The sequence below is a fragment of the Meriones unguiculatus genome, chromosome 12 (assembly GCF_030254825.1).
Source record: "Meriones unguiculatus strain TT.TT164.6M chromosome 12, Bangor_MerUng_6.1, whole genome shotgun sequence".
Lineage (NCBI taxonomy): Eukaryota > Metazoa > Chordata > Mammalia > Rodentia > Muridae > Meriones > Meriones unguiculatus.
In genome coordinates, this window is record NC_083360.1 from 35,023,594 (window position 1) to 35,031,435 (window position 7,842).

General features: G+C 43.0%; 1 long non-coding RNA gene across 1 annotated transcript; it reads left to right on the forward strand.

Moving 5' to 3' along the window:
* The first annotated feature begins 531 nt into the window (after positions 1-531).
* On the forward strand, positions 532-7,410 carry LOC132646734 (uncharacterized). The gene is made up of 3 exons (XR_009584984.1): positions 532-699; positions 5,416-5,530; positions 6,710-7,410. It is a non-coding gene; the product is annotated as an uncharacterized LOC132646734 (long non-coding RNA).
* The last annotated feature ends 432 nt before the right edge of the window (positions 7,411-7,842 follow it).

The window sequence follows — 7,842 nt, forward strand, 5'->3', positions numbered from 1 at the left end:
TCAATCATTGGGAAAACGCCCCACAAACCAAGAGCACGCAGCAGAATCACATCAAGCTAGAACACACTTAGTAAAGTGTGTTTTTACACTTTTAGTAAAAACAAACAATGTTGAAAAAACTCACATCTCTACTGTGTGTCTCTCTGTGTGTGTGTGAGAGACAGAGAGAGTGTGAGAGAGCTAAGAAAATGCAAAAAGGTAGCGGCAGGGGCTTGGTATGTGGACCTGTGTTGCAGTCCTCCCTTATTAAGAGCTAATGAGCAGAGAGGGACATGCTCACGAAATGGAGACTTTAGTTAATTAATACAAGTGAGAAGGTTCTGGTTTGTAGGTCAATAGGATGAGGTGGAATTCTTTAACAAGTCCCAGAGAGTCCTGGTGTGACTCTGGGAGCTCCATCAAAGCTTTTAGCCCGGCTTTCGTCCGTAGGATGTGGATGGTGTCATGATCTGTTCCCTCTAGGCTTTATCTTAAAAGAGACAGAAAAAAAAATCTTTTTCTTTGATAAAAGATTTTATTCTAGGGGCCGGAAAGACGACTCAGCAGTTAAGAGCATGGGCCGCTCTTCCAGATGACCCAGGTTTGGTTTCCAGCACCCACATTGTCGGAAAATGGCCAAAAGAATGACTCATGGTGAACGAGGCCTCGGGGAACTGTGAGAGAAGCTCAGGAAAAAAGACAGAGGGCCTTTTACCTCAGGTACATTTTGTTCCCTGGATCGTTCTTGGAAGTGATTTCAGGCCCCCTGCGACAAACATTTATATTCGGTTTATAAGACATGTTTATTCTTGTTGCATTTCAGATCACAGCTATAGAACTGAAACTGGTCAGTGTATCCTGAATCTGGATATGGCCTTCTGCCTTGCTTTCTCAGATATAATCTATAGCACATACCAGACAGCTGTCTTTTAATTGGCCTATTCTGAGAAAGTTCTGGGAATGGGCTGCTCTGTTAACACTGAGTCTGTGCTTACTGATCTTTATCTACAAGCTTCTCTGAGCGCAAACAAACTTCCTGGGGTCATTGATTTACTTGTTATGTTCACGTACAGAGTGCCCTGAAACTGAAGCAAGGCTGTCTACCACATTAGACTGCAGTCCACCGCGTTCTTTCAGGTTCTCCGACCCCAGACCTCACGGACACAGGTCTGCGTAGGTCAGCGGAAGCGGGCAAGCATGATGGCTTAGCACCATCTATAACTTCAGTCCCAGGGGATCTGAGGCTCACTTCGGGTCTCTGTGGGCACCACGTGCAGGTTGTGCACAAAAATCCAAGCAGGCAAGCCAACCAGTCACATGAAAACAGGTAAATAAAGAAAAGACTTCTGTTCTAGTTGAGGAATACTAGGAAAGAGAGTGATGAAAAAGGAGAAAGAGACAAGGTCAGATAAAGAAAGGAGCAGGAAAGGAGCAGGAAAGGAGCAGGTTGAGAAATGTTAGATTCCTCAGAATTTCTCTTCAGTCCTACACATTCAAAGGTTTTTTTTTTAATTGTTGCTAAATTTTTAGGATTCTTATTTTCAACTTTGAAAAAAATCTCTCAAACTCTCTGTTTTCTACTAAATGAGAAATTTTGTCATTTATTTAGGTGTTTTAAATTTTCTTTTCTTTTTTTTTAGAAAAGAATTTTTATTGAACTACACATCTGATGTGATTCATGACAATCAGAATCTAATAAATGGATTCATAATTCCTAATTAACTATTTACATGTATGTATACAGAGCTCTTTGTCACCAAACTTTCTTAGGAATCTAATAATGTTAAATGTTACCATAGTGCCTTCACATGTTTGCACATAAAAAACATATATGTGTTATAGAATATATACAGTATATAAAAACATGTATACCTAAGCACACACAATATACATACATATATACATGTATACTATTATAGATATTATATAGTTATATAATTATAGCATATTAGATTTTAATAATAGATTATATATATATTTTTTATTTTTTTAGGTGTTTTAAATTTTCAATTATGTCTCATAGTCCTTAGTTTTGTTGCCTAGGATGTCTAGTTTATGACTCAAAACCATCAACTTGGAAATGCGGAGTGTTCTACATTAAAAAAAAATACCTGAAGGTTGAATTAACATAACTATCAAACAAAACCTTCTGGAGTAAAAAAAAAAAAAAATGGTGTTTTTTTCCTCTAAACATTGTCTCATTTTTGAAATTCTATTTCCCACTTTAGCACCCCCCCCCCCCCGAGAATTGCAACCCTCCAGTGGGATTTGTTTAGATCTGTCAGTGAGATGTGTGGCCCATGGGAGTGGCTCCCTCAGGCATTGCAACGAGTTCCTCCCAAACGTACCCTGCATCCGTGCAGGGACATGAGGGGGCTCCAGACATGGGGTGAGTCCCCTCTATGTGTCTCCCAGAGGGTCCACACTGGGGAGAAGCCCTACACGTGTCAGTGCTGTGGGAAGGCTTCTTCCGTCAGCCCACTTTTCAGGAACTCACTCTGTAGACTGGCTGGCCTTGAACTCACAGCGACCCACCTGCCTCTGTCTCTTGAGTTCTGGCATTGAAGGTGTGTGTTACCACTTGACTGGGAGATCAATTTTTTACGAAATCAGAAATCACAGATGAGAAGAAAATTGCTCTATAAATGTATGTTCATCATGCTCAAGGACTACAAGTTTGCTACCCTTGGGTTATGACATGACAGGGAAATCTCAGCATCCATCCAGGTCTATGTAGAGCGGCCTTGAGATGGGCCTTAACCAAAATGGGTGATTGGCAGAGCTGCTGTTAACTGAAGCATCACTTCCAAATAGGAAGAACCCCTCTGTATCTGCTTTGCAGAGCTGCATGGCTCAGCCACTCCTGAACCAAGTGGAGATGCTATTAGCAAGTGGCACAATGTTATTAGGCTTTATGTGAAGATCGTCCTTGTATTATTCGATTGCTGATGTCAGTGTCCCCATATCTGGTTGCAATTCTTATTCCGAGAGTCTTCTGTCTCAAGGCTGTGTAGCCATTGCTGCCCAATTTTTCCCCTGACACATCAATAAAGAGCTGAACAGCCAATGACTGAGTAGGGAAGAGAATGGGGGCTGGTCTTCCTGACAGCCAGGGGATGCAGAGAAAGTGAGAGGAAGTAGGGCATTCAGTCACAGAGAGAGGTCCGGGAGAGAACGAGAAAACTGTTGGAGCAGAGATGGTCATGAAATGAAGTATCTTGGGGATTTTGGCTGGGAGCTAGCCAGATGTGATTAGAGGATTAGAACAGAGGGATAACTGCTCAGTATGCGCTGTAAAGCTTGTTAAATAAATAAATTTAAAAAAGACGACCACTGGCTGCTCTTCCAGAGAATCCAGGCTTGATTCCCAGCACCAACATGGTAGCTCATAACCATTTGTAACTCCCGCTCCAGCGGACCCAGTGCCCTCTTCTGGCCTATGCAAGTGCTGTAAAATGTGCACAGACATACATGCAGGAAAGACATCCATGTCCAGAAAATGAATTCATTAACAACAACAACAACAAAACTGTGACGGGAAATGCCAATTCACGTACAAAGGTAAATACACCTGTACAACATCAGTTCCCCGACAGAAGCTGCATGAGCCAGGAGAGCCACTTCAAGGCTCGAAAGCAAACAGCTGCCCGCCAAGAATGCTATCTCCAGCACAGCTGCCCTTTAAAATTGAAGGAGAGATGAGGACATTTCAAGGTAAGCACGACTAAGGCAGTTCGAGACCATCAGGCTAGCACTGCAGAAGATACGTGAAGGAATACTATCCATATATACATTCCTGACGGGGGAGGTGTGGCTATCAAGAAGGTGGAGTCCCAGGGTGACTTAGCCATTGCGTTTGGGCTATGCTGATCCGTGTAATTTTTCCTAGTTCGGGAAACTTGGCTGCATTATTGTTGGTAGCTGAGGGCTGTGTTCCTGCTCTCTTCTGTAAATAAAAAATATATTATATGCACAGAAGCACAGGAAAGGCTAAGTTTATCAAGGAGGCTAGCTGCGTAAGGAGATAGATTGGAATCCCTGAAACTTAAGAGAAGCGAAAGAACAGACAAGTCAACTAGCCAGAAAAACAACCAACAGAACTACAGGAATCTGGGGCTGGAGAGACGGCTCCACAATTAAGCGCCTTTGCTGCTCTTCCAGAGGACCCAGGTTTGGTTCTCAGCACCCACATGGTGGCCCTCAGTCACCTGCAACTCCAGTTTTCAAGGTATCTGATGCCCTCTTCTGGCCTCTTTGGGCATTGCATGCACACAGTGCACAGACATGCATTCAGGCAAAATTTCCATATACATAAAAGAAGTAAATATTAAAAAGGAGAAGTGGGTGGGTTTCACCAAATTAAATCTCCTGTCCTGAAAGACGTTACACAAGGAGGCTGAGAAAGTGAACTTTTTTTTTTATTTAAAAAAATTTTTTTTTTTTAAGACATGGTCTCAGCACATAGCTCTGGCTGTCCTGAAATTCACTACATAGACCAGGTTGGCCTCGAACTCACAGAACTCTACTTGCCTCTGCTTCCTGAGTGCTGGGATGAGATGAACCACTATGACTGGAAAAGGTGAGCATTTGACTGGAAGAGACTGTTGAATTTTCATCTGACAAATGATTGGGACCTGGAATAGGAAACTGAAATCAATGGTGACGGAACAGGGACTGTAGCTCAGCGGGTCGGGTGCTCTCAGCGTCCTCAAAGTCCTGTGTTCACTTCCCTCAGCCACATAAACCAGACATGATGGTTTGTGTCCATTACCCCAGATATCAGGTGGAGGAAGAAGGATCAGAAGTTCAAGGTTATCTTCAAATACCTGGAGATGGTGTCTCAAAAACAAAACAAAACAAAACAAAACAAAACAACAACAAAAAAAAGTGGACCAACCAAACCAAACCAAACCAAACCAAAAACCAGTGAAGAAATCAATTATCCAATTATAAAAGTGGGAAGAGATGAAAACTTTCTTGTGAGGGTGAGATGCAGCTGGCCAACAGGCACAGATTACACTTCCGGTAGATTACACTTCCGGTAGATTACACTTCTGGTCGATTTGCACTGAATTCACAAATCTAAATTCCTTTCCAGTTGCCACTTGCACAATGATTGCATGCCCAACAGCAACTGAACAAAGAAAAGTGGCTTATTGTGGTTCGCGATTCTGGAGAGGCAGGGTGGCGGGGTTGGTGCTGACGGCCTTTGTTGACAAGAGTCCTTAAGTGGTACATCATGTGGCAAGTGTCAGGGCCATTTGTGAGTATGTGCTTGTCTGTTCTCTATGCTTATAAAGCCATCACGGCTCAGTCATGGTGGCTTTACCCTGGAGACCGATCTAATCCTTATCTTTCCCCAAAGACCTCACCTCTAAATACCAAAGTCAGATTATGTTTCTATGCTCTTAACATTTCCCATTTCCACACACTCAGCCCTATTCAAGCCAAGCATCATACATGTATCAGGATGGCTCAAACGGAAAACAGTGAGTGAACGTTCTGAACACTAGCGAGGATGTGAAGAAACTGGACCCCTTATTCGTTGTTGGTAAGTACATGAAATGGTACACCATTCTGGAAATGAGTTTGTCTGCCTCTTCATCAACTAACCTCACAACCAACATGTGAAACCCCAATCACACCTATATTATCTCAGATGCATGAAAATTAAGCTCATTAAAAATTGTACTTAAATACCCAAAGAAGTTTTAGGTAAAACCCAACAGTAGCTCAGGTAACCTGCAGTGACTCAAGGGTTAAATGAAGAGTGAACTGCACGAATATCAGAGCTCTACTGGCTCAGTCACACTTGTGTTGCTGTGATAAATATCCAAGGAAAAGAATGTAGAGCAGGAATCAGGGTGGGGGGAGTTCTGCTGAAAGCTTCAGAGACTCCAATCCATCATGGCAGAGAGGGTGTGAGAAATCAGAGCATTCCATATTATGACAACCAGATACCAGAGAAGAAGAGGTGAGGGGGGTGGTAGTGAGAAGAGGGGGGTGGTAGTGAGAAGAGGGGAGAGAGAGAGAGAGAGAGAGAGAGAGAGAGAGAGAGAGAGAGAGAAAGCTAGCTCTGTGCTCCTGAGCTCTCTTCTTTCCCAGTTTCTTCTACCCAGATCCCAGCTTCTGGATAGTACCACTCACTCGGGCAGAGCTTCATTGTCTCTGAAAACACCTGCACACGTGTACCCAGGGGCACTTCTCAGTTCAAGCAAGTCAACAGTCAAGACCAAGGAACAAACCATAGCTATGAAGAATATTTGCAGCTTGTTGTCACTCAGTTACACTCTCTGAAAGTGACGTACTAGATTAGCCCATTCAAATAACGTTCTTGAAAGGACAACAGTTTAGAAACAGAGAGTCGGTGGCTAGTTGCCAAGGACAGTGGTGCTGGGAAGGAAGGAGGCATGGTTGGACACAAGGGATCCTTGCTGCATGGTTGTCTTGACTGGGGCAGTCAGTACAGGGCTCTGAAGACAAGACAAAGATGTGTAAAACTAAAAACACATACGATGAGTAGTCCAACATTGAGGTATGCTGGCTCTCTCAGTATCAGTATTGTGTGTATGAGGCCTGTGGTGGTTTGAATGACAATGGCCCCCACAGGCTCTTTAGGGAGCGCCACTATTTGAAAGGATTAGAACATGTGGCCTTGTTGGAGGAAGTGTGTGGAGTAGGGTTTGGGGCTTCAAATGCTCAAGCCAGGCCCAGTGTCTTCTTCCTGCAGGCTGTGGATCCAGGTATAGAACTCTCAGCTATTTTCCAGCATGTCTGCCTGCATGCTGCCATGCTTCCCGCCATGACGATCATGGACTAAGTCTCTGAACTGCAAACCAGCCCCGATGAAATGCTCTCCTTTATAAGAACTGCCTTGGTCACGGCAGCTTGTTGCAGCAGTGGAACATTGAGCAAGGCAAGGCTGCACTGTAGTTTCATCTTAATGTCATGGGGCAAAACTGGATGAAACTTTCCTGGGGACTCTCTGTTATCCCCCACAACTGCGTCTGAAGTAATTAAAAAAATCCCAATAAAAATTTCATCCCAGAACATAAGTGAGAAGGCATTTGTGGTAGACCCAAGTTCATGAGGACACTGGAGGAACTCAGTTGAGCTACCATTGAAAACAGGGTTTCCAAAATCAAAATAAAATGAGAGTTGTCATTTCTTTAGCACATCACACCCCTCAGGGTATTGTACCGGGTTTGCACATGCTTGGCCTCGTATCATCTTTATCACGTTTGTCATTCTGGTTATTTCCCTCATTAGAGAGGCTGCCTCAATTTCCTCAGCCGTGAAAGGGTGATAATGGCTGTCTATAGGGTTGATGTGAGGTGCTAAATGGATATTAACACATTATATGCACAAACCAGGTTCTGACAGGTAGCCGGTGCTGAATTAGCACTAGGTGCCAGCTGGGGAATGCGTCCCTAGTCCCAGGCCATAATTCTGTCTTCTTTATCTGAGTTTTGAGATACACACAATGTACTGTAGGCCAAATTATGCTAAAATAGGAAAAGTATGACGAAAGGCAAAAGACAAGTGCATGAGAGTTAAACTTGGCTTCAAATAAATACAAATTACTATGTTAATCTTACCGATCTATGAGCATGGGAGCTCTTCCCATCTTCTGATATTGTCTTCCGTTTCTTTTTTTCAAAGATTTGAAGTTCTTGTCATACAGGTCTTTCACTTGATTAGTTAGAGTTACACCAAGATATTTTATATTTGTGACTATTGTGAAAGATGTTGTTTCCCTCATTTCTTTCTCATCCCATTTATCTTTTGTATATAGGACAGTTACTGATTTTTTTTTGAGTTATTTTGTTTTTTATATCTAGCCACTTTGCTGAAGTGTCTATC